At 52.3% G+C, this 24,200-nt stretch overlaps 1 protein-coding gene and 1 long non-coding RNA gene across 3 annotated transcripts in view; both read left to right on the forward strand.

Annotated features, from left to right (window-relative positions):
- ZC3H3 (zinc finger CCCH-type containing 3) overlaps positions 1-24,200 on the forward strand; it is a 151,394-nt gene that overhangs the window by 16,848 nt on the left and 110,346 nt on the right. The window lies entirely within an intron of this gene.
- Positions 1,694-20,214, forward strand: LOC115605928. Its single transcript, XR_003990759.1, has 3 exons — positions 1,694-1,807; positions 3,984-3,990; positions 20,203-20,214. It is a non-coding gene; the product is annotated as an uncharacterized LOC115605928 (long non-coding RNA).

Here is a 24,200-nt window from a genome sequence, read left to right on the forward strand (position 1 = left end):
CAGGCTCAACAGCCCCAATGTTCTCAGCCTGTCTCCATACGGGAGCTGCTCCAGCCCCTGCTCATCCTCGTGGCCTCCTCTGGACTAGCTCCAACAGCTCCATGTCCTTCTGATCTTGAGGACCCCAGCACTGCACACAGTGCTGCAAGTGGGGTCTCACCAGAGCAGAGCAGAGGGGCAGAATCCCTCCTTCAACCTACTGCTCACCCTCTGGGGATGCAGAATATGGGCTACATCAAAAAGCTTCTGTGAACCCTTTGCAGGTTGAACCCTGGAGGCCAACACGTCGAACAGCATCACGGTGTCACACGTAGCTTTGACCTTGCCTGTAAATCATTATGTTGTCAGGTCTCTCTTCTCACTCCCTCTGGCCTGTCCTTGGGATCCAGGGGTGGAGTGTCCGTGCCAAGGGGCCACTCACTCCTTCGCTCTCCCTGGGAAAAGTTCACATTCTTGGCGTGGGGCCGGCACCAGAGATACGTCAGTGTTCGTAAGTGCTGGTTTTGGGTTTCTGGCTTCACTTGGCATTTACAGGTGACTTGTCCCAAAGCTGCAAGAGGAGCTGCAGGCAAGCAGCCAGCCACGGGGATTCTCTTTGCGGAGCTGTCTCTTAACAGGCTGCTTCAAGCAGGGGAAGTCAGCTTTGCTAAGCGAGGAGGTGTCACCATGTAGACAGCTTGCTCTGCAGGGAGCTCAAGTGCTCTGGCATTGAGGTTTGGGGTCAAGTAAAATAGTGACTGCAACAGCAAGAACATCCAGAGTGAAATGCGTCAGAGATGTGATCTCAAGGTGATGGAGTGCCTCTGGATCATAGAATCATAGAGTGGTTTGGGTTGGAAAGGACCTGAAGATGATCCAGTTCCAACCCCCTGCCACGGGCAGGGACACCTTCCACTAGAGCAGGTTGCTCCAAGCCCCTGTGTCCAACCTGGCCTTGAACACTGCCAGGGATGGGGCAGCCACAGCTTCTCTGGGCACCCTGTGCCAGCGCCTCAGCACCCTCACAGGGAAGAGCTTCTGCCTTATCTCCAACCTGAACTTCCCCTGTTTCAGTTTGAACCCATCACCCCTTGTTCTATCACTCCAGTCCCTGGTGAAGAGTCCCTCTCCAGCATCCTTGTAGCCCCATAAACCTTCAGATATTAGAAGCTGCTCAAATATTGCTCTTAGCACAGTGTTGAGCTTTTCTCACTCATCCTCCTGGGGCTTGTGTTGTGCCACTTCTTGGTGAGTGCCATCACCCCTTGTCCTACCACTCCAGTCCCTGGTGAAGGTCCCTCTCCAGCATCCTTGTAGCCCCCTTCAGACCCTGGAAGCTGCTCTGAGGTCTCCACGCAGCTTCTCTTCTCCAGCTCAACAGCCCCAATGTTCTCAGCCTGGCTCCATACGGGAGCTGCTCCAGCCCCTGCTCATCCTTGTGGCCTGCTCTGGACTTGCTCCACCAGCTCCATGCTCCAAATAGCACATCCTCAGGTGGAGATGCCACAGTGTCATGTTGGTCATTGGTGCTTTCTTGTTGAATGATGGATGTCTTTGCTGTTATTTTTTACAGTGGAGCTTGTATTCATTGCTGGAAGGGAAAGGAGCTAATAGAGGCTGGACTTCAGCATAGAATGGTTTGTGTTGGAAGGGACCTTAAAGCTCCTCCAGCTCCAACCCCCTGCCATGGGCAGGGACACCTCACACTAGAGCAGGTTTATGAGTGCACAGGGTGTGATTTCTGTGCTGTTTGGGGTATTTTTTTGTCTGTAGTGCTTGAACACTGCAAAACTCACTGATTTCAGAGCTGGATTAGTCCCTTGGTTGTGTGAACAGGTTTGTCTTCATGCTCATTGTCTCCATCTTCATCATTGCTACGTGGATGCTCGTAGTGAAGCTTTTCAAGCAGTTTTCAACCTGTCTGGCTCTTCCTGCTGCTCTGAATCGTGCTGAATTTCACTCCTGCTGCTTCTTAACCCCGTGGTTGGCTTTCCTTGGGCTCTTAAAATAAGGAAAAGAAAAACAGGCATTTGAGGTGCTTAAAAGAAATCTGACCTCTTCTGTAACCTGCAGCTTGACACTGAGTCTCTTTTCCTGTTTTGTTTCCTCTTCTTGCTGCTATTTCCCTTCATGTGATACCCAAACTGGCTGGAGGCATCCCCTGCACAGTCCCACTTGCAATCACTACTGTTGCCTGTGTTGTGAACTGCTGCCTGTGTGGACGATGGGAGCATCCTCTGCAGCGCTCTCAGGGCTCCCCAAATCCCACCCCAGCATCTGCTCCCTGTAAAACCTGGGTGGGTTTCTCTGTTCTGCTTCATGTTCTTCTCCAAATCCCTGTTTCCGAGTCTTTTCCTCTCCTTTCTTTCCCTAATATTCTTCTGCACACACTTCCCATTTGATTTTCCTAATAGCAGCTCACAAGCTTCATCTAATGATTCCTCTCTCGTGCTGAGTTGGAAGCTGCTCCGTCGAGGACTTCCCTGTTCACTGGGTGTGCTCTACCCAGCAATAGGAATGAGTAACACCCCTCAGAACACAGAACAGATGTGTAAGTGCACCTGGGGTAAGTGCTTTGTGGACTTGACATCTCAGGAGTCCTACAAAAACTCTTGCTGCTGCAGCAGCTTTCGCTGTTTTAAGTTTCTGCTTTAGGCTAAGGGATGGGAAATGCTTTTTACTTCAGTTGGCAACAGGAATTCTGCTGTGGCTGCCAGGAAATGGGAGTTTGAGGAACGTTTCATAGAATCATTGGATCGTAGAATCAACCAGGGTGGAAAAGAGCTTTAAGACCATCAGGTCCAACCATTGCCCAGCACTGCCAAGGCCACCACTAACCCATGGCACTGAGGCCTCGGCTACACGGGGTGTGAACACTTGCAGGGCCGGTGACTCCAGCCCTGCCCTGGGCAGCCTGTTCCAATGCCTGAGCACCCTTTGGGGAAGGAATTGTTCCTCAGCTCCATCTAAACCTGCCCTGGGGCAGCTTGAGGCCGTTTCCTCTTGTCCCATCCCTTGTTCCTTGGGAGCAGAGACCAGCCCCCTCCTGGCTCCAGCCTCCTGTCAGGCAGTTGCAGAGAGCGAGAAGGTCCCCCTTGAGCCTTCTCTTCTCCAGACTAAACCCCCCCAGGTCCCTCAGCCGTTCCTCATCACACTTGTGCTCCAGGCCCTGCACCAGCTCCGGTGCCCTTCTCTGGCCCTGCTCCAGCCCCTCAATGTCTCTCTTGCAGTGAGGGGCCCAGAACTGAACCCAGGATTCGAGGTGCAGCCTCCCCAGTGCCTCCTTTATGCCTCTCTATAACCCACCATGTGTGGTTTTGGGCAGGCTTCTGTTTTGGATCACACTCAGGGTTGTTGTGAACAGTATCTAGGAAGGGGGTGTGCAGACAGGGCTGGTGGGATGGGAGTCCTGTAGGATCTGTTCTCAAAGCTGATCCTACATGTTGAAAGCCCTTCAGCCCTAAGGGCTCTCTGGTGGAAAAGGGCACAAGCATACTTGGAGCCTTAGTGTGGGCTATTAACACCTCTGTTGCTCCCTGCACTCTTAAATGTCCTGGGACATCTTGTTCTTGGGTGGGAAAGGTTCTCCCCAGGCAACTGTGTGTTTGTGGGTGGGATATGACCTACAACTTCACTTCTTCCTTGAGGAACGTTCCCGAAACGTGTTTTATGAGGTCTCTGTGGTAGAACAAACACACTGGGATGTGTTGGCACCCTGTTGGGAGCTTGGGGAAAAGCAAAAAGCTCTCCTGAAAAACAAATTGGTAACTGCTGAGTGATTGAATGGTGCAACGCTGCTGCGTAATGGGGCTGCTGGTTGTAGGAGAGCAGCAGCCACGTGGTAGGGAGATGTAAGGGAAGGTCCAGCTCAGGAACTGTGTTGAGAAGGTCCAACGTGGTACCAGCCTTTTTAGAATCATGGAATGGTTTGGGTTGGAAGGGATGTCAAAGCTCCTCCAGTCCCACGGGCAGGGACACCTTCCACTAGAGCAGGTTGCTCCAAGCCCCTGTGTCCAACCTGGCCTTGAACACTGCCAGGGATGGGGCAGCCACAGCTTCTCTGGGCACCCTGTGCCAGCGCCTCAGCACCCTCACAGGGAAGAGCTTCTGCCTTAGATCCAACCTAAATCTGCCCCGTTAAGGAGGAGATTTACCCCTTGTTCATTCACTGCAGCCCCTGGATGCGCTGGTGCATCTCCTGCTAGCTCCGAGTTAAGAACTTGAGTCAAAGGGCCTGGATAGAACAGCTTCAAATACTGCTTTTTGGGGAAAAAAAGACGAGAGAGACTCTATTTTTTTGAAGAAGAGACTCACCTCTCACCCAAACTCTGTTCGTTCTTGGCTGGGTCATGGAGAGGGGGTTGGTTGTTGAGCTTAATCTAGTGCTGATACCATGAGGGTGGTGAGACACTGGAACCGGCTGCCCAAAGCAGTGGTGAATGCTCCATCCCTGGCAGTGTTCAAGGCCAGGTTGGACAGAGCCTTGGGTGACATGGTCTAGTGTGAGGTGTCCCTGCCCATGGCAGCGGGTTGGAACTGGATGAGCTTTAAGGTCCTTTCCAACCCAACCCATTCCATGATTCTATGATGGCTTTCAAATGCCTTCCTTGCAAGGTGGTTGTTTGCTTGGTTATAAAGAAAACAAGTTGCTCCATGTGGAAGAATCCAAAGGGGATTTGATAAGGTGAAACGAGTTCATCAAAGAGCCAACTCTGTGCGTATGTACGTGTGTGTATGTGTTTTTAAAGTAAGATTTACTCTCCCATCTCAACATTAACTGGGGCATTTTACAGTGCTCCCCTTCGGTGACCTTCCACCATCCATCATTTCCCTGCCTCGTGCCGTAGTGGCTGTTAGATTTTACTACCCCAACCACTGTAAAAGGGCATTAGAGCAGTTAAATCTGGAGTCTTGCTTTCATAAGGAGAAAAGAAACTGCTGAATTAGGCAATGGAAAAGGCAACCGCAGCGTTACTTTAATCTTGCATAAATTATCAGAAGAGTCAGAGGCAATTTTATGTATTGTTATAGCTCTGTAATGAATTATTCCGGAATAATCGATGTTTAGAAGACCCAAAGTTGGGTCTTTTTCTGTTTTAATGGTCTGTGAGCTTTCCTTGCAATGTGGCACCTCTATTTTTGTTGTTCTCGGGGAGTAACACTTGGATTTTGCCCCCTATGCTGGGCACTGGTGAGGCTGCACCTCGGATCCTGGGTTCAGTTCTGGGCCCCTCACTACAAGAATCATAGAATCACAGAATGGTTTGGGTTGGAAAGGACCTTAAGATCATCCAGTTCCAACCCCTTGCCATGGGCAGGGACACCTCACACTAGACCATGTCACCCAAGGCTCTGTCCAGCCTGGCCTTGAACACTGCCAGGGATGGAGCATTCACAACTTCCATGGGCACCCTGTGCCAGTGCCTCAGCACCCTCACAGTAAAGAACTTCTTCCTTATATCTAACCTAAACTTCCCCCGTTTCAGTTTGAACCCATCACCCCTTGTCCCATCACTCCAATCCCTGATGAAGGTCCCTCTCCAGCATCCTTGTAGCCCCCTTCAGACCCTGGAAGCTGCTCTGAGGTCTCCACGCAGCTTCTCTTCTCCAGGCTGAACAGCCCCAATGTTCTCAGCCTGGCTCCATACGGGAGCTGCTCCAGCCCCTGCTCATCCTCGTGGCCTCCTCTGGACTTGCTCCAACAGCTCCATGTCCTTCTTATGCTGAGGACCCCAGCACTGCACACAGTGCTGCAAGTGGGGCCTCACCAGAGCAGAGCAGAGGGGCAGGATCACCTCCTTTGACCTGCTGCTCATGCTTCTTTTGATGCAGCCCAGGATATGGTTGGTTTTTGGGCTCAAGCACACACTGAAGCCGGCTCATGTTCAGCTTCTCCTCACCCAACACCCCAAGTCCTTCTCCTCAGGCTGCTCTGAATCTCTTCTCTGCCCAACCTGTAGCTGTGCCTGGGATTGCCCCAGCCCAGGTGAGACATTGAGGTGCTGGAGCGGGGCCAGAGAAGGGAATGGAGCTGGTGCAGGGCCTGGAGCACAAGTGTGATGGGGAACGGCTGAGGGACCTGGGGGGGTTCAGTCTGGAGAAGAGAAGGCTCAGGGGGACCTTCTTGCTCTCTGCAACTGCCTGACAGGAGGATGGAGCCAGGAGGGGGCTGGTCTCTGCTCCCAAGGAACAAGGGATGGGACAAGAGGAAACAGCCTCAAGCTGCACCAGGGGAGGTTTAGATGGGATCCCAGAGGATGTGAGCTGCAGAGGACAGGGCAGAGCAGTGTGTGAAGAAGCACTTGTTGAGCCAAAGGGAGTGTAAAACCTGGGTGTACAATGCCAGTGAAGTGATCCCTGCTCCTGAACGATTCCTCCCCCTGTACCAAAGGGATGCCTGGCCCTGGAGACCCTCCCTCTGTCACCACTTTCCTTCTGGGACCAGGCAGGGCGTTGCTGACGTGCCATTGCCATGGTGTGGGGCAAACAGCTTTGTTAAAAGCATCCTGAACTTGATATCCTTGTTTATGTCTCTCCAAGCCCTGCTTGGCCCCTTTGGATAAGCAGGTGCCAGTGTGTGCAATTCCCAACAGCCGCTTCCCTGCCTGAATAATGCCTGGAGTGAGTTGTGTCTGTGGGGGGGGGTTATTCCTGTGTGCTGGAGCATCCCTGTGGCAAATGGGCTGTGAGTCTGGAAGCAGCCCCAGGACTGGAGGAGGCTGGTGCTGGAGGTGTCTGTGGCTGCTGCCACGCTCGAGAGCCTGTGGTTAGAATCATGGAATGGTTTGGGTTGGAAAGGACCTTAAAGCTCCTCCAGCTCCATGGGTGAGACCCCTGCCATGGGCAGGGACACCTTCCACTAGAGCAGGTTGCTCCAAGCCCCTGTGTCCAACCTGGCCTTGAACACTGCCAGGGATGGGGCAGCCACAGCTTCTCTGGGCACCCTGTGCCAGCGCCTCAGCACCCTCACACGGAAGAGCTTCTGCCTTAGATCCAACCTAAATCTCCCCTGTTTCAGTTTGAACCCATCACCCCTTGTCCCATCACTCCAGTCCCTGATGAAGGTCCCTCTCCAGCATCCTTGTAGCCCCCTTCAGACCCTGGAAGCTGCTCCAAGGTGTTTATTTGGGAGCTTTGAGGCCCGTTTGAGTGAGGGGCAGTTTGTCACCTTCCTAAAGAGGATAAAACCTCCTTCCTGTGCTGAAAACATCTTGTGTGTGGCTCCAAAGGCTGCTCTGACAGCCCCAGGGCTCTTCCAGGACAGGGAAAACTCTCTTTTAGTGCATCCCAAACCTCTGCACGATGGGTTTTTGCCTTCCTTTGCTTTCTAAGTGTGTCTAACACAGCCCAGGCTCTTGGACTCATTGGTACCTTAAGAAGTGCCATCCTGTGCCTTGATTCCTTTGCTTTATTTCCTTTCTCTGTGTCCTGTGAGGATCCTGCTGCCTTCCTCATGCTGGCCAAGGACTTCCATAGCTCAGCTTAGCACAGTGAAGCCACAGCACCTCTCTGAGGTGCTCCGAGCAGGGCTTATGTTCCCTGAGCAGAGGCAGCAGTGGGAAGCAGTGTCCTGCTGTGGGCTTGTTTAGTGTCTCAAAGACATTCCTGAATGAAACCCTCCCTAATTCCTACCTGAATGCTGGGATAGCGACATAAAGCCCAGTAATAAAATGTAATGAAGAATAGCAGCGTGAAATCAAGATGTTAAAGCTCTGCTGGCGACAGGCAGTAAAGCTGCAGCCTGGTGTTTCCCTTTGCTTTGTAATCTATATTAAAGGGAGCATCTCGTTTTATGTTGGAGCAAGGCCAGAGGAGGCCACGAGGATGAGCAGGGGCTGGAGCAGCTCCCGTATGGAGCCAGGCTGAGAACATTGGGGCTGTTGAGCCTGGAGAAGAGAAGCTGCGTGGAGACCTCAGAGCAGCTTCCAGGGTCTGAAGGGGGCTACAAGGATGCTGGAGAGGGACCTTCATCAGGGACTGGAGCGATGGGACAAGGGGTGATGGGTTCAAACTGAAACAGGGGAAGTTCAGGTTGGAGATAAGGCAGAAGTTGTTCCCTGTGAGGGTGCTGAGGCGCTGGCACAGGGTGCCCAGAGAAGCTGTGGCTGCCCCATCCCTGGCAGTGTTCAAGGCCAGGTTGGACACAGGGGCTTGGAGCAACCTGCTCTAGTGGAAGGTGTCCCTGCCCATGGCAGGGGTTGGAACTGGATGATCTTAAGGTCTTTTCCAACCCAAACCATCCATAATTCTCTGTCTTCTTGTCTCATGGGCTTTTGAGCAGGGCAGTTCTCAGTGCTGTGTGAGTGGGTTGTCTTCTGTTCCCTCTATACCAGCAACTTGGGTCTCCTACTTGAATGATTTCCTTTCTAGGGACTTGTGGCTTTCAGAAGAGCTGCTCTTTGGCTCCTTTGTGTTTTAAAGGCTTCAGTCCTTGTTGCTGCACATGAGTTAAGCTGCAGGTTTCTTTCCAGAGCCGTGAACAGCGTTAGATCTGCTTTGCTCTGTGGGACCCCTTGCTCCTGCTCGCTCCATCCCAAGGCACATGCTAAGCAGGAAAGGTTGGGAAATGTGGACATGCAGCTGGATTTCTCTTTCAGGGTGGTTCATATTTATTATTCTTCTTGTTTTTCCTCAATGTTGCCCCAGATTTTGAGGCTTTCTGGTCATACATGGTGGGAAATATAGGTTTGAATAGTCCTTTATTATGTGCTGTGTCTTTGTGATTCCTGCATGGTTTTACCTTTAAATTTAAGGGACCTTTTTCCTCTTTATGACGTTTCCTTTTAGAGATATTCCATTCGGATCCACTTTCTGTTGCGTGTCACTGCCTGAACACGCTGCTGAAAGGCTGGTTTCATCCTAAGTGCTGCAGGAGATCACCTTGTTTTCCCCGCTCCATCCTCTCAAAAAGCCAACCCTGGGCATCACACCGGCCACTCTGTGCGTGCTGACACTTCCTTTGTCCTCTCCTCTCTTCTCGAAGGTATTAGTGCCCATCCTGAGCTGCTTGGCTGCCTAATGCTTTGCTTTTTCTCTTTTAAATATTCATGTGAGCAGAGTGCCCGGGTTCCTTAATGGACCAACGTGGTCTTTTGAATCCAAAGCACAAGCAGACTTGTCGTCAATAGCTCTTCAAACCTTCGCACTAATCCAGCTGCTTGCTTGTCAGATTGACATAGTTCCCCTCTTTTCAAGTTGAAATGAATTTTGGTGCAGGAACAGTTGCTGCTTATAAATGTGGCCTTGATGTGCTGTGTTGGGAGAAGGGCAGACTCCATAAAGGAGAGGAAACTTAGGCCAGGTTGGTCACAGGGGCTTGGAGCAACCTGCTCTAGTGGAAGGTGTCCCTGCCCGTGGCAGGGGGATGGAGCTGGAAGAGCTTTAAGGTCCCTTCAACACAAGCTATTCCATGATTCTATGAAACTACCAATCCCTTATTAGTCAAGGGAGGTTTTCTGCTACCAAGAGGGTCGCTGACATCCATGAGGGACTTTTGGTGGGTTGTTTTGCCTGTAAAGTCTGGACAGGAAAGTAGTCAAGCTTGTAAGAAAGCAATTCAGAGGAGGCTGTGAGGATGCTCAGGGGCTGGAGCAGCTCCCGTATGGAGCCAGGCTGAGAACATTGGGGCTGTTGAGCCTGGAGAAGAGAAGCTGCGTGGAGACCTCAGAGCAGCTTCCAGGGTCTGAAGGGGGCTACAAGGATGCTGGGGAGGGACCTTCATCAGGGACTGGAGTGATGGGACAAGGGGTGATGGGTTCAAACTGAAAGAGGGGAAGTTCAGGTTGGATCTAAGGCAGAAGTTGTTCCCTGTGAGGGTGCTGAGGCGCTGGCACAGGGTGCCCAGAGAAGCTGTGGCTGCCCCATCCCTGGCAGTGTTCAAGGCCAGGTTGGACACAGGGGCTTGGAGCAACCTGCTCTAGTGGAAGGTGTCCCTGCCCGTGGCAGGGGTTGGAGCTGGATGATCTTAAGGTCCTTTCCAACCCAAACCATTCCATGACTTTCTGAGCTCAGGGAGGACCAGTTTGCTCCTGGCTCTGTAACTTTGCTGTAATCTTGATCCTTTATGTTTTCACCTCTTTGGGAAGGTATTAATGGCACATCCACAGGAGAACTGGGGCTCTGGTCACTGTCTGCAGCTTGCTTTGACGTGCTCTAGGGTATCACTTGGCTTATTTAAGTATAAAATAACATGCTGAAGGAATGTCAGGAATTTTTCCCGGGAATGTTTTTGTTCCTTCCAGCTCTGCCAACCAAGCAACTCCCCCTGCATTCAGGTCACTGGGGAAGATGAGGGCTGGAAATCTGCTTCTCCTGCTATTCAAATAGCCCCTAGATTTAGGAGATCCCTCCTGACACATGGCCTGGAGAGACTAATGTGATGTGGCAGCTGAGGGAAAGAGGCTGGATGGGGTTTTCATTGTCAGTGCCTGGAAATGATGAAGTTTGGGGGGGTTTTAAGCAACAACCCACCAAAAAACCCCAAACAACACCCCAAAACCCTCCAAACCACCACCAAAACTTGTGTGTTAAAATCACCTGAGGTCAAATGGGGATTCAAAAGAGACATTAGTAGAAAAGGGAGATTTCTTTACCTAATTCTCTCATTTCTGATGGCCTGAAGAGGACTTCCCTGCCTAATGCTCTTCAGTTTGAATCGCAAACATCCCTGTAAGACCCAAAGAGTGTCCTTCAGATACATTTAGAGTTGACTAAAACCAAACAGCCTTTGGTGCCACTGAATGGAGATTTATAGACCCATAGAATGGTTTGGGTTGAAGGGACCTTAAAGCTCATCCAGTTCCAATCTCCTGCCATGAGCAGGGACACCTTCCACTGGAGCAGGTTGCTCCAAGCCCCTGTGTCCAACCTGGCCTTGAACACTGCCAGGGAATAGCTTCATCAATGAGCTCCTGGGGTGCTCCAGCAATGAGGTTCCCAGTGGATTTTGTGCCCTTGGCACCAGCAGAGGGAATGAGGGGGGTCTCCCACCCCATAGGGATGTCACCCCAGTGGTACCCAGCCAGCTCCTGCAGGCTGCATCAGCGGATGCAGGGATGGATGGATGCAGGGATGGATGGAGGGTAACAGTCCCTGGCTGGTGGTGTCACAACGAGTTGTGAAGCCACTTTCAGCCTCATTTCCAAGGACAGACCCAGGCATTTCAATTACCCAGAGAACTGGAAGGGAGGAGAAACACTTGTGTGGGGAGATGGGCCTGATGGAGCAGGCTTGGAGCCAGGCTTGGGTGTTAAAGCACTTCTGCTGCTGGTTCCCTCTCTGACCTTGGGGTAGATGCTTTCAGTGGTGGACCTTGGGTTAGCTGCCTGAGTGATGGGAAGAGCAGACCTCAGTGCTGGGAGATGTGGGGAAAAGCATCACCTGAACCAACTGTTGATGGTATTTTGTGCTATAGACTTTGCTGTTTGCATCTCAGGTGGCCAGAGAGGGTTTGCTTGTAGGTTCCTTACTAGCTCAGAGGGTTATTGAGGCTTTATTCCCTGATGACCTGGTCATACCTGAGCAGGTATGAGTGCTCTAAGGGAGAGGTTTGGACGTTGGGACCTGATCCTGAGGTTTGGATGTTGGTTGCCCATCAGCTGAGCTGTGGTCTATGTTAGTGGGATGAAAGAGCCTCAAGTTTTGGATATAAGGAAGAAGTTCTTTACTATGAGGGGGTCGAGGCACTGTCACAGGTTGCCCAAGGAAGTGGTGGCTGCCCCATCCCTGGCAGTGTTCAAGGCCAGGTTGGACACAGGGGCTTGGAGCAACCTGCTCTAGTGTGAGGTGTCCCTGCCCATGGCAGGGGTTGGAACTGGATGATCTTCAGGTCCTTTCCAACCCAACCCATTCCATGATTCTATATGGGAGATCCAAAAGCCTTAATGTGAGGATAAACAGATTCTAACTGTACCTGTGTGAAGTGTAGGTGCACGTTGGCTCTGAAAGCCCCAATTCCCCACTGGAATTGGGCCTTGGAGCACTCCCTGACCTGCTTCAGCCAAAATGAGCTGGTTTAGCAAAGACACGGTGTTTAAACTGTCTCACTTAACACAGCTTATGTCGACTGCTGCCGATTAAGGGGAGCTCATGTGAAGAGGAAGGTAATTTCTGGTGCTGGAGGGGTGATGCTGGTGCGTCTGCACTGACAGCCACAGCTTCAGGCAGGTGACAAAGGGAGCTCTGAAGGTGATGCTGAGCCTGCTTCCCATCCCTCTCCTGAAGATCCAGAGGGGGAGAGCTCAGGATTGCTGTATCCAGCATCAGCTGCTGCCGTGCTGTGTGTTAACCTGGAACAAACAGCAAGCTGTGGCCGTGTGTCCAGGCTCCAGCTCTGTCTGCTCAAGAGCTTAATGTTCCCCGCTGCTTTCTGTTCTTGGCTGATCTCAGACGACACCAACAGATGGGCAGAGGTGGCACATTTTGATGGATTGAGGGGAAAGCTGCTGGGTGTGGATAAGTAGCCCTGATGGGAATGGTTAGTGACCTGGGAAAGCGAAGAGCTGTTGTCCTTCCCCATGGGTCCATCTCTGTGCAGCATCAGGTCACTCCAGAGTCCAACCAGCATGCCTCCATGGGGTGTTGGGGTGAAGTATGTGGGTTCAAAAGGGATGGCTGCTTGGAAGGGACACATCTATTGAGGTTACTCAGTGCCTGATGTTCATCAGGGTCAGAATCTCATTTCCCTGTGCTCTTGCTCCTTCCTGAGTGCCCACTTGTGGCTGTTCTTCCTATAGGTCCCTATTCATAGGATGGTTAAGGGTTGGAAGGGACCTTAAAGCTCCTCCAGCTCCAACCCCCTGCCACGGGCAGGGACACCTTCCACTAGAGCAGGTTGCTCCAAGCCCCTGTGTCCAACCTGGCCTTGAACACTGCCAGGGATGGGGCAGCCACAGCTTCTCTGGGCACCCTGTGCCAGCGCCTCAGCACCCTCACAGGGAAGAGCTTCTGCCTCAGAGCTCATCTCAATCTCCCCTCTGGCAGGTTAAAGCCATTCCCCGTGTCCTGTCCCTCCATCCCTTGTCCAAAGCCCCTCTCCAGCTTCCTTGTTGGCCCCTTTAGGTATCGGAAGGCTGCTGTTCCTGCAGGGTCTGAGGGATGCTGTGGAGAGAAACCAGAAGTAAAAGGGGAGAAAACCGATGGGGTTTGGGGATAGCAAAGGGGAATGGATGAAGGTCAAAGAAGTGGGGCACTGGAGGCAGAGAGAGAGCAGGCTTTCAGATTGACTTGGAGACCAAGCTGATCCATGGGCTCCTCACCAGTCCTGGTGGGAAGGTGGGAAAGAAAGGGATGAAGCACGCCCGAGCTCTTAGATATGTTTCTGAAGAGCGTTTGGAGGTGTGTTGGTGGGATGTCCTGCAGCCTGCTCGGGTGGTGGGGTCCTGAAAAGCAGCTCTATGGGGCTGGAGGTGAAGGATGAGCAGGCGCTTGGGACCAGTGGGTGCTGGGGTGAGCTCAGTGAGGGTTCTATCAATAAGAAAGAAGAGGCTGAGAACATTGTGTTGCCTTTCTCCAAGGGACGCAGGAGTGAGCTGAGCAATGGGGGAACCCAAGCAGAAAGGAAGAAAGTTGGGGCTTCTCTAAGGTCTCCCCTTCAGGAGCCTTCTCTTGTCCAGACTGCCCCAGCCCAGCTCTTTCAGCCTGGCTCCAGAGCAGAGCTGCTCCGTGGCCTCCTCTGGACTCGCTCCAACAGCTCCACATCCCTCTTGTGCTGTTTTGTGCAGGTTCTGTACCCCCAGTGTGTGTGGGACTGGTCAGAGCGGGCAGGTCCTGATCTAGAGATGCTCAAAGCTTGGTTTTATGGGTGCTGGGTGTTGTGATCCCAACTAGATGGAGTTGACATATAGAGGAAGGATGCGATGAGGGTGAGCAGGCAACGCCGCTGCCTGGTGATGCCAATGAGGAGCACACTTGGATTGGACCCTTCTCTGTGTAGTCCATATCCCTTCTCCTGATGGAATAGGTGCTGGAAGCGAGGAGCCAGGGGAGATCCTCGGAGCAGACCTTCTTCTTGCCATTCCCCTGGGGCTTTCCTTGCCCTGTGCCATGTGGCCCCGTGCTGTTGCAGTGCGCGGCTTGTTTTCAGCTCTGGGAAGCTTGTTGCGTGTATCCAGCACGTTCCTGGGGAATGCGATAACCCCATTCCTTGGGAATACAATTTGAGCTATGACATAATCCCTGGAGCAAGTGAGGAGCTGTTAGCAGCTTCTTCCTTACCACAGTTGGTGGAGCGGAGCGGTGTGGTTTGGGATTCTGCTCATTCCGGGGTATTTTCTCATGCTCCAGCCACTAACAGGTGGCATCTTTCAGCAGGGAATGGGTGTGGGGAATGATGGTTTAAATCATTCAACACCTCGCCGTGGCTTCCCCTGTTTGGCTGAGTTATAGCCTTGACCTCCAGAATTCCTTAGGAATATGTCCTTCATGCCAGCTCAAACTGGAGACCTGCAACAGGAGAACCCTGTCCTGGAACATGGCATTACCTGCATCCCATCAGCTGTCCAGAGAGAGAATGGGGGTAAATGTGAATGAGAAGGGAAAGGGGGTTGAACCCTCAAGAGAAGGACTTGGGGGTGTTGGGTGAGGAGAAGCTCCCCATGACCCGGCTTCAGTGTGTGCTTGAGCCCAGAACCCCCCCGTGTGCTGGGCTGCACCCCCAGAGCGTGAGCAGCAGCTCAGGGAGGGGATCCTGCCCCTCTGCTGCGGGAAGGGGGGACCCCACTTGCAGCACTGTGTGCAGTGCTGGGGTCCCCAACATAAGGACATGGAGCTGTTGGAGCAAGGCCAGAGGAGGCCACGAGGATGAGCAGGGGCTGGAGCAGCTCCTGTATGGAGCCAGGCTGAGAACATTGGGGCTGTTGAGCCTGGAGAAGAGAAGCTGCGTGGAGACCTCAGAGCAGCTTCCAGGGTCTGAAGGGGGCTACAAGGATGCTGGAGAGGGACCTTCATCAGGGACTGGAGTGATAGGACAAGGGGTGATGGGTTCAAACTGAAACAGGGGAAGTTCAGGTTGGAGATAAGGCAGAAGTTGTTCCCTGTGAGGGTGCTGAGGCGCTGGCACAGGGTGCCCAGAGAAGCTGTGGCTGCCCCATCCCTGGCAGTGTTCAAGGCCAGGTTGGACACAGGGGCTTGGAGCAACCTGCTCTAGTGGAAGGTGTCCCTGCCCATGGCAGGGGGTTGGAGCTGGAGGAGCTTTAAGGTCCTTTCCAACCCAAACCATTCCATGACTCTGTGAAAGCACCAGCACCTCTGCTAATCCTCCCTCCCTCCCTCGCTGGAGTGAAAGGAGGGGGAATGGATTATAAAACACATTATCAGCGCAGCCCAAGCTCTGCTGCAGGCTCCAGTGTGCAGGAATTAGTTATCCCAGCAATTGTTGCTTTGTGAGGAGGGAGAAAACTCATTACAACCTCTTTGTTTTCTCTTTGTCTGGCATCTCCTGCGATGGGATCCTGGACAAGGACCGCAATTCCTTTGCTCCCTGGTGGTGCAGGCAGAAGGTACCGGTGAAGGAAGGAGGAAAGCAGGAATGCTGAGCCTCTGCCAGCAGCCTGGGTGATCCCTTCCAAGTAATTCCACTGCAAATCACATCTGGAAACCTTGCTGCTGCTGTGTTTTAGTGTATGGTGAGGCCTTTTCCATCCAGGGCGACCCATGCAGGGAGACAGAACCATCTAAAGGATGTTACCTCCTATTTGTCACCTTTTCCCTGCCTGCATTTCTTGGAAGGGTTTGTTCCTCACCTGCAAAGCCTTATGTGAAGCTCTTGTGCCTTCTTTAGAGTTGGGAAATAGGGAGATCTGTTCTCTGATTCAATCCCAGTTCTAAAGACTGTCCTGGGAAGTTTTGCTGTTGCTCCCTAGAGCATCCCCAGCTCCTGCTGTGTTGGCATCCCTCTGTACAGGCAGCTTGAATGAGGCTCTTTGTGATTTAAGGAGGAATATTGTGGTTTAAGGAGAAATATTAAATCAGCTTCTCCCTTTTAATACCTTCCCTCTCCCTTATTTTCCTTCCTGTAAATGTCTTTTTGCTTGGGGTGGTCTCTGTGTTGTCCCTACAGTTTTCCATGCTGGATTTTGCTGCCGAGCAGCATGTTAGACCACGGCTGCTTGTGCTGTGGCAGGAGCTTCCCCTATTCAACACAACTCATTATTTGCTCGCAGATGCTCCGGGTCACTGCTCCATTCCCTCCCCATCCCTGGGGAATGCTGTGCCCCATGAATGAAGCTGTATGTTGTTCACTCACTGCTGGGGAATCACAGGGAAGCAGCCGCTCGCTTGGAAAGCTCCAAGTGTTCTGCACCTAAGTGGAAAGCAGTAGGTGCTGCCTCCTCCTGTCTTGGTGTCCATCAGGGACTGGAGTGGTAGGATAAGGGGTGATGGGTTCAAACTGAAACAGGGGATGTTCAGGTTGGAGATAAGGCAGCAGCTCTTCCCTGTGAGGGTGCTGAGGCGCTGGCACAGGGTGCCCAGAGAAGCTGTGGCTGCCCCATCCCTGGCAGTGTTCAAGGCCAGGTTGGACACAGGGGCTTGGAGCAACCTGCTCTAGTGGAAGGTGTCCCTGCTCGTGGCATGGGTTGGTGCTGGAGGAGCTTTAAGGTCCTTTCCAACCCAAACCATCCTGTGATTCTATGATTTGAGGGGCTTTCTGTGCAGAGGGGGAGCAGAGGTGCAGCAGCATCTCTGGCTGTGGGTGCTTGTTTTGACTCCTTTGGGGTTGTGTTGCAGCCAAGCTTTGCAATTTGTGTCTGAATTTGGTCCTATGAATAACACATCATATAAAGAATTCCTGTGATCTGCTTATTTATGACTTATTCCCAAGTGTCAGTTGGGCAAACCAGGAAACTGAGGTTCCTGCACTGGATGGGCAGAGAGGAGGCAGCAGCAGGAGGAGAGGAGGAGCCCTCGAGGAAGCACAACCCTGGAGGTTCAGAGCAGGCATCAGCTCCCCTGCAACTCTGGTGGGGTCTGGGACAAGACATTTGCTGCCAGATTTGGAGGGTCTGTTGATATCTACAGGTGAAACTGGAGAATAAGGCCAGGTTGGACAGGATGCTCCAAGCCCCTGTGTCCAACCTGGCCTTGAACACTGCCAGGGATGGGGCAGCCACAGCTTCTCTGGGCACCCTGTGCCAGCGCCTCAGCACCCTCACAGGGAACAGCTTCTGCCTCAGAGCTCATCTCAATCTCCCCTCTGGCAGGTAAAAGCCATTCCCCTTGTCCTGTCCCTACATCCCTTGTCCAAAGCCCCTCTCCAGGTTTCCTGGAGCCCCTTTAGGCACTGGAGCTGCTCTAAGGTCTCCCCTTCCCGCAGCAGAGGGGCAGGATCCCCTCCCTGAGCTGCTGCTCACGCTCTGGGGGTGCAGCCCAGCACACGGGGGGGTTCTGGGCTCAAGCACACACTGAAGCCAGGTCATGGGGAGCTTCTCCTCACCCAACACCCCCAAGTCCTTCTCCTCAGGGCTGCTCCATCCAGTCTCCATCCAGCTCATGTTTGTGCTGGGGATTTCCTCTGCATGGTTCAGGCAGTTTGTGGTCAGGGTGGTTCTTGCCCTTCCAGCTTGGGTCAAGTTTGTAGTATATCAACTAAAACCATCCCCTACCCTGGAGTAAAGAGCCTTTTCTACCTGAGAATGTACAACCAAGTAGTGTATTGGATATTTATCATGATTTAGAATGAGGTTTGCTTTGGTGCTGGATGACTGTAAGGTCCCGTGAAAGGAGCGTCTTCATGGGCTCAGGGGTTAGATCACCACAGGCCGAACCCTGATGATTTCCTTTGCCTCTTGCTCCCTTCCCAAAGCCGTAGTTGTGACCCACATCTCATGGTCCTTGGTCCTCCCAGGGCTGCTGCCTCCTCTTTGCTTGTCATAGAACAAGAAGTGGGGTGGTGAAGGGCTGAGCTGGTGGCCAGGGTGGTCCATCACCAAGGCCGCGATGCTCCAGCAGATACTCTTCCATCAGCTCTTCCTGTCTAACACTGTAGCACTAAGCAGAGACGAGGGAAATAGAAGTTAGGCTTTTTTTTTCCTCTTCTTGGATGCTTAAGCATCCATGAGGGAATAAAGCTGGGAAGGGATGAGGGAGTGTTGCAGCTTAAGGTAATTATTGCCTTGTGATTTATACTGCTGAAGCAGCACCAGCCTGGCGGATACGCTCTGGGATGAGGATGTTCTGGGTTGTGTTGGTAGGTTTGAGCTGTGAAACGACACGGTGCAGGTGGATGTGACAGGTACAAGAGGGTGTAGTAACACCTCGTAGGAAAGGCCAGGCCTAAGAGAAGCTGTGGCTGCCCCATCCCTGGCAGTGTTCAAGGCCAGGTTGGACACAGGGGCTTGGAGCAACCTGCTCTAGTGGAAGGTGTCCCTGCCCGTGGCAGGGGGTTGGAATTGGAGGAGCTTTAAGGTCCCTTCAACCCAAACCAATCTGGGATTCCAAAAGCATCACATACAGACCTTTTTGAGATGACACTTGTGGTTCTTCCTCTCTTGAAGTGACACTTGTACATCTCCAGCACTGGCCTGGGTGAGTGCCCGAAGTGCCACTGCTCTCTGTGGGTCTGGTCATCTCTCATCACCCAGCTCTTGTGTGGAATTAGCCTGTGGAAAACGAATGAGGGATGTCCCAAACTGCTCCTCTGTAGGGCTGTGCCTTGGGTTTGCCTCCTGGCAGGTGGTTTTTGATGAAATCCTTAGGAAAACACCTCGTCTTTTCCCTGTTCCATCTCTCGTGTCCACATCTAACAGCAACTGCTTCCTGCAAGCGATGAAATTCCCACTTAACTGCCTGGGAGACAACAAGGGAATGCCAGCTGCGAGCACGGCTCCTCTCCCTCCCCAGCCTCCCAAGTAACCCTATCCCCTTCCAACGTGCCTCCTAATGTCCTTGAGGAGATCCCTAACCGAGGTGGATCTATCACTTATGGAGGACAACAGGGAGATGGCACACGAGGAACAAGGGAGACAAGGGACGAGAGAAACCTCAACTGAAGCTTTCTTCTGCTGCACCAGAACTGTCTTTACCCCTCTTGGCTCAAGACTTCCATTTGTAAGGTCCCTCCAGAAGCATCCAGCTCGGCATCCCACTCATGACAGGCATGTCAGGCCCGGCTTGGCCTCCTCGCCGCAGCTTCAGGAAGCTTCTCGCCCCCTTCACAGGTGCCTTTCCCATTTTAAGGGCGCCTTTGAATGCGTAGAATTGATGGAATTTGCAATTGAAAGCTGGAGTCAGATGCAATTCCCATGAATTAAAAGAGCATCCAGGGCTGGTATGGAAAGCTGGTGGCGTCGGGGGGCTGGAGATGGGAGCTCTTGAGGCCAATCGTGTGGGATTCGATGGGATTCGATGCCTGACACCTCCCCGGGTCGTTTCTGCTGTGGTGACCTCACCCCAATCCTCTTGGTGATTTGGCTCATTTGATTCCTTGTGGCTTGATGTCTCCCCATCCATTGTCTGTCAATCTGCTGGGAAGGGTAGTTCCTTGGAGGAGGGCGCAGTGTTAGTGCTGCAGCCGTGCTGCCTGTCCCGGGATAAATCCTGCTCGCTCTCAGGTCGGTGGCACTGAGCTTCCTGCAGGTCTCCCTCAAGAATCAGAGCTAGTAATGGGGAAAAACCCACCTGAGATCATGCCACCATGGGATGGTCTGGGTGCAGACATGGCCCTGTGGTGCTCAGAGCTCCTCTTGGGCTGCTGAGCTTGCACATGAGGCTGCCCCATGCCTGGAGGCAGAGGAGTTCGTCCTTGGGTTTGGACCTTTATCCTCCTTGGGTTTGGACCTTTATCTGCTCCATGCTGGATGTCTTAAGGAGTGGTCTCATGTTCTTTGCTTCATTCCCCTGTGTCTGCTTCAGCTCTCTTTCAAGTAACTCATAAAGATCAGCTCCTAAATCTTTCCATTGAGTTAGGAATGGGCTGTTTCCATCCTCCTGTGCCTTTGGTCACTAATAATTTTGCCAGGCTCTTGGCACTTTGGGATGACTTTGCACTGAGATTTGGGCACCGTGTCCAGGCATCTCAGCCCTGACTCCCATCCTTCCATGTAGATATGGTCCAGCACGAGATCTGGCCTCACCATCAGAAAGGATGCTCTGAAGAGACTCGGTTTTCCTTTCTTCACCCTCAAAGTGTCTGTCAGTGACTGTTCCTTAGAGCAGCTCCAGTGCCTAAAGGGGCTCCAGGAAACCTGGAGAGGGGCTTTGGACAAGGGCCTGTAGGGACAGGCCAAGGGGAATGGCTTTAACCTGCCAGAGGGGAGATTGAGATGAGCTCTGAGGCAGAAGCTCTTCCCTGTGAGGGTGCTGAGGCGCTGGCACAGGGTGCCCAGAGAAGCTGTGGCTGCCCCATCCCTGGCAGTGTTCAAGGCCAGGTTGGACACAGGGGCTTGGAGCAACCTGCTCTAGTGGAAGGTGTCCCTGCCCGTGGCAGGGGGTTGGAGCTGGATGAGCTTTAAGGTCCCTTCCAAGCCAAACCATTCCATGGTCCTGTGATTTAGAGGCTGGATGTGCCGGTCCGATTTGGGTACTGCCTGCTCCAAACTGTCCCCCTTGCTCCCCATAGTGACAAGGGCTGCCCAGATGCCCTCTCCCAAACGCGTGTCATAGAATCATGGAATGGTTTGGGTTGGAAAGGACCTTAAAGCTCCTCCAGCTCCAACCCCCTGCCACGGGCAGGGACACCTTCCACTAGAGCAGGTTGCTCCAAGCCCCTGTGTCCAACCTGGCCTTGAACACTGCCAGGGATGGGGTAGCCACAGCTTCTCTGGGCACCCTGTGCCAGCGCCTCAGCACCCTCACAGGGAACAGCTTCTGCCTTAGATCCAACCTGAACTTCCCCTGTTTCAGTTTGAACCCATCACCCCTTGTCCCATCGCTCCAGTCCCTGATGAAGGTCCCTCTCCAGCATCCTTGTAGCCCCCTTCAGACACTGGAAGCTGCTCTGAGGTCTCCACGCAGCTTCTCTTCTCCAGGCTCAACAGCCCCAATGTTCTCAGCCTGTCACCAAGCCCCAAGGGGCAGCTCTCCTGACACCACCTATACCTTCAAATCTCCCTATTTTGGGGGGGATTTGGGAGCTAATCCAAAGCTCTGGAACAAATGGGAAGCTTGGTCAGCATCCGCAGCTGTCTGGGTGCTAAGCCCCGCAGCCTGTGATGAGCTGCAGCTTGCAGGAGCCAAACAAGTGCTGTGGGTTGGGTTATTTTCCCCTTTTCCTCCCTTTTTTTCCCCAGGGAATACAACAGGGCTGGCCAAATCCAGGTGTCTGATTAGCCATGCTTAGTTAAGAGCCGGGTATTCCAAAGGGAGCCTGATGGACTCAGTGCAGTCTCAGCAGAAGGGAGCCTGGAGGAAAGGCTCAGCTCATCCCTCAGGGGTATAGCAGATTTGGGATTACCATGTCCCAGATCTTCCCAATTTGATGTTTCTCTTGGAATAAGCACTGGGGAAAGGTAGTATGAGCAGTTGGGGATGTGGCAAAGCACGAGTTGTTGCTGATAGTGGGGCAGAACATGGAAAACGTGGCTGTATTGGCTATGCCCCCCCCTCCAGTTTGGGATCTGGGATAAAACCAGCCTTGCTGCATGTGCAAATACAGCGGGCTCCTCAGATTGCACCAGGAAAACACCGTGCCCCTGCCAGACTGTATTTAAAGAGAAGCAAACACCCTTCTCCCCATCCTCAAATACCCCTCTCACGGCAGGGGATTTGGTTACCATCCCTGCTTGCTGTCAAGCCTCGTGCGCTGCTCCCGTATCCCATCCCGTGGGATGGGAGCCGTCACCTTGGCAGCTCCTTCAGGCAGGAGCAGCCTCTCTGTGTTTGATTTCTCTGCCTCATTGACTCCCCATCTGTTTTCACTCGCTGGCTGCAAACGTACCTATTCCTTTTGGCTTTTGGCTCTGCTTTTCCCCCCCCTCCTCTTCCAGTTTCCCCTTTAATTGTAGCCGCGTTGTTTAACTCAGCATATTTCCAGCGCTCAAACACGGAGCAGCAAGGAAAGAGGTTTGGGAAGGAAAGGGGAGGGTGGTCAGTGAATAAACCCCTTTCCTGCTGGGAAATGGGCTCAGCTGCCCCTGAAAGCAGAGGGAACAGAGAGAGAACATCCTAAAAGCATCATTTTGGGAATGATATGAAGTATCCGGGCTCAGCTGCCCCTGGAAGCAGAGGGAACAGTGAGAGAACATCCTAAAAGCATCATTTTGGGAATGATATGGAGAAGTATCCGGGCTCAGCACAGCATCACCAGCTCTGGGGTATTGAGCTTAACCCCCAGTGAAAGCAGGGCATGGTCCTTTCAGTGTGTTCCATGCTTTGGGATCAAGCTGGGATTTAATTACACGTGTCCTAATTGGAAAGGAAGATTCTGAACTCTAAGAACAGGCTGTTCTGTGAAGTTTTATAGTCATGGATGTCTTTCCCCTCTCCCCTTCTCACTCTTTATGTAGCTTGTGTTTTATAAAGCATATCCAGGCAAAGGCGTGCAGTCTGTGGAAGGAAAGAGCTTGGTTTTCCCTCTCTTTTTCCCCTTTGGATTGGGAAAAGCAGATGTAAACCCTGGCACACTTGGGACACTCACACAGGGGGGACTCTTGGACCACCAGGATCCTCAGTGGTACCCTCTAGAGGGCACAATGCATCCGCATCCTGCACCGGTTTTCCTTTGGAAGGGTTAGTTTTGTTTTGTGGTGCTTTTTTCCCTTCGGAAATGAACCGAGAGCTCCAAGAAGCACCAAAATCTCCGTGTGTTCAGCAGGAAGAGCAACGTGGCCAGAGCCGGGAGGGCTGTTTCCCATCGGTGATGCTCTGCTTTGGGTTTTGCAGTGATTTAAGACACGGGGCTTGCAAACAAACCCTCCCGTGGTTGATTTTGAGTCCTGGAGGTTTAAAACCACCCAGAAAGCAGCTGCAGGGTGAAGCACGGATGTTTTAAAGCAACAAAAGTAGAAAGAGCAACTTCTAAAAAGCCAAATAAAGGATGGGGCTGGGTGAAAAGTGCTCAGCTTTGGCTCCGGTGCAGCGGGAGAGGGACCAGGCAGCTCCATCACTTCCACGTGGGATCTTCACAAGCTCTGACTATCCTAATGTTTAAAGACAGGCAGCACATGTGTGGTTTGTGAGCTGCTTTGGTGCAACTTTACATCTTTCTTTTTAAACCAAACCTAATTCAACCCTTCTAACCCCTACAAAGTAAGTATTAAACCAGGCAACGCTTGTGACCTCCTCTTTGGTTGGACCCCTGGGGCTGTCACTGATCCGGCATCACTCAGGGGCTGTGTTGAGGGGCAAGAATTGAATTCAAAGCATGTCCTTTTTGTTTTTATGTGTTAACTATTACATAGCCTTTATTATAGAGCTGCTGGGCATGAGAACTAGCATTCTCTAGTGCTACTCATGGCATTCCTCTAATGCTACTACAACTGGTAGCATTAATACGCAGAGCAAATGACTCTACGCACAATAGAAACCTTTGAGTAAATCCTGTTTTCCAGTGCTCTGTAATTACCTCTTGCCTCATCCTGCCTGATCACTGTGTTAGACCTGGTGGTGCTTTTGTGCTGTTTGTTTTCTATATGCTGCTGCTTTCTATCCTGTTCCTTGATTCCTGATACTGGGGAGGTGACCACTTGGTTTCAGTTGATGCTGTTATTGCCATAAAGCCAGCATCTGCCTTCTGGGGGTGTCATTTCAACGTGTCCCACTCTCCTCTCTGCTTAGACCATGGTTATTTGCTGTGTTCATTGCTCTAACACAGGAGCAGTGCAGGGGAAGGCTCTGCTCTTTAATCCAGCTTTAATCATAGAGTCAACCAGGTTGGAAAAGATCTTTAAGCTCATCAAGTCCAACCGCTCCCCAGCACTGCCAAGGCCACCACAGGAGTTTGACAGCATCAATCCCAACAGATCAGTGACCTGTTCGTCCCCAATCCCAGAGGAATTTGACAGCATCAATCCCAACACACTGGGGATCTGTTCATCCCCAATCCCACAGGAATGTGACTGCAGCACAGCTCTGCTTTTCCTCATGCTGCAATGAGGATCGCTCCACACAAACCACAACTCACACAACTGATGTTAGAAGGAGACACCTAAATATCTCCCTCAAGCCTCATGAAAGTCAGTAACAAAAGTGATCTCACAGGAGTTTGGTCCCAGCTCACCACAGGTCTGGACCAGAGACCCACCAACAGAACCTTCACACTCCTCACTTGTGCTCTCAGCCACAGTTTG

Source organism: Strigops habroptila, chromosome 1, assembly GCF_004027225.2.
Source record: "Strigops habroptila isolate Jane chromosome 1, bStrHab1.2.pri, whole genome shotgun sequence".
Taxonomy (NCBI): domain Eukaryota; kingdom Metazoa; phylum Chordata; class Aves; order Psittaciformes; family Psittacidae; genus Strigops; species Strigops habroptila.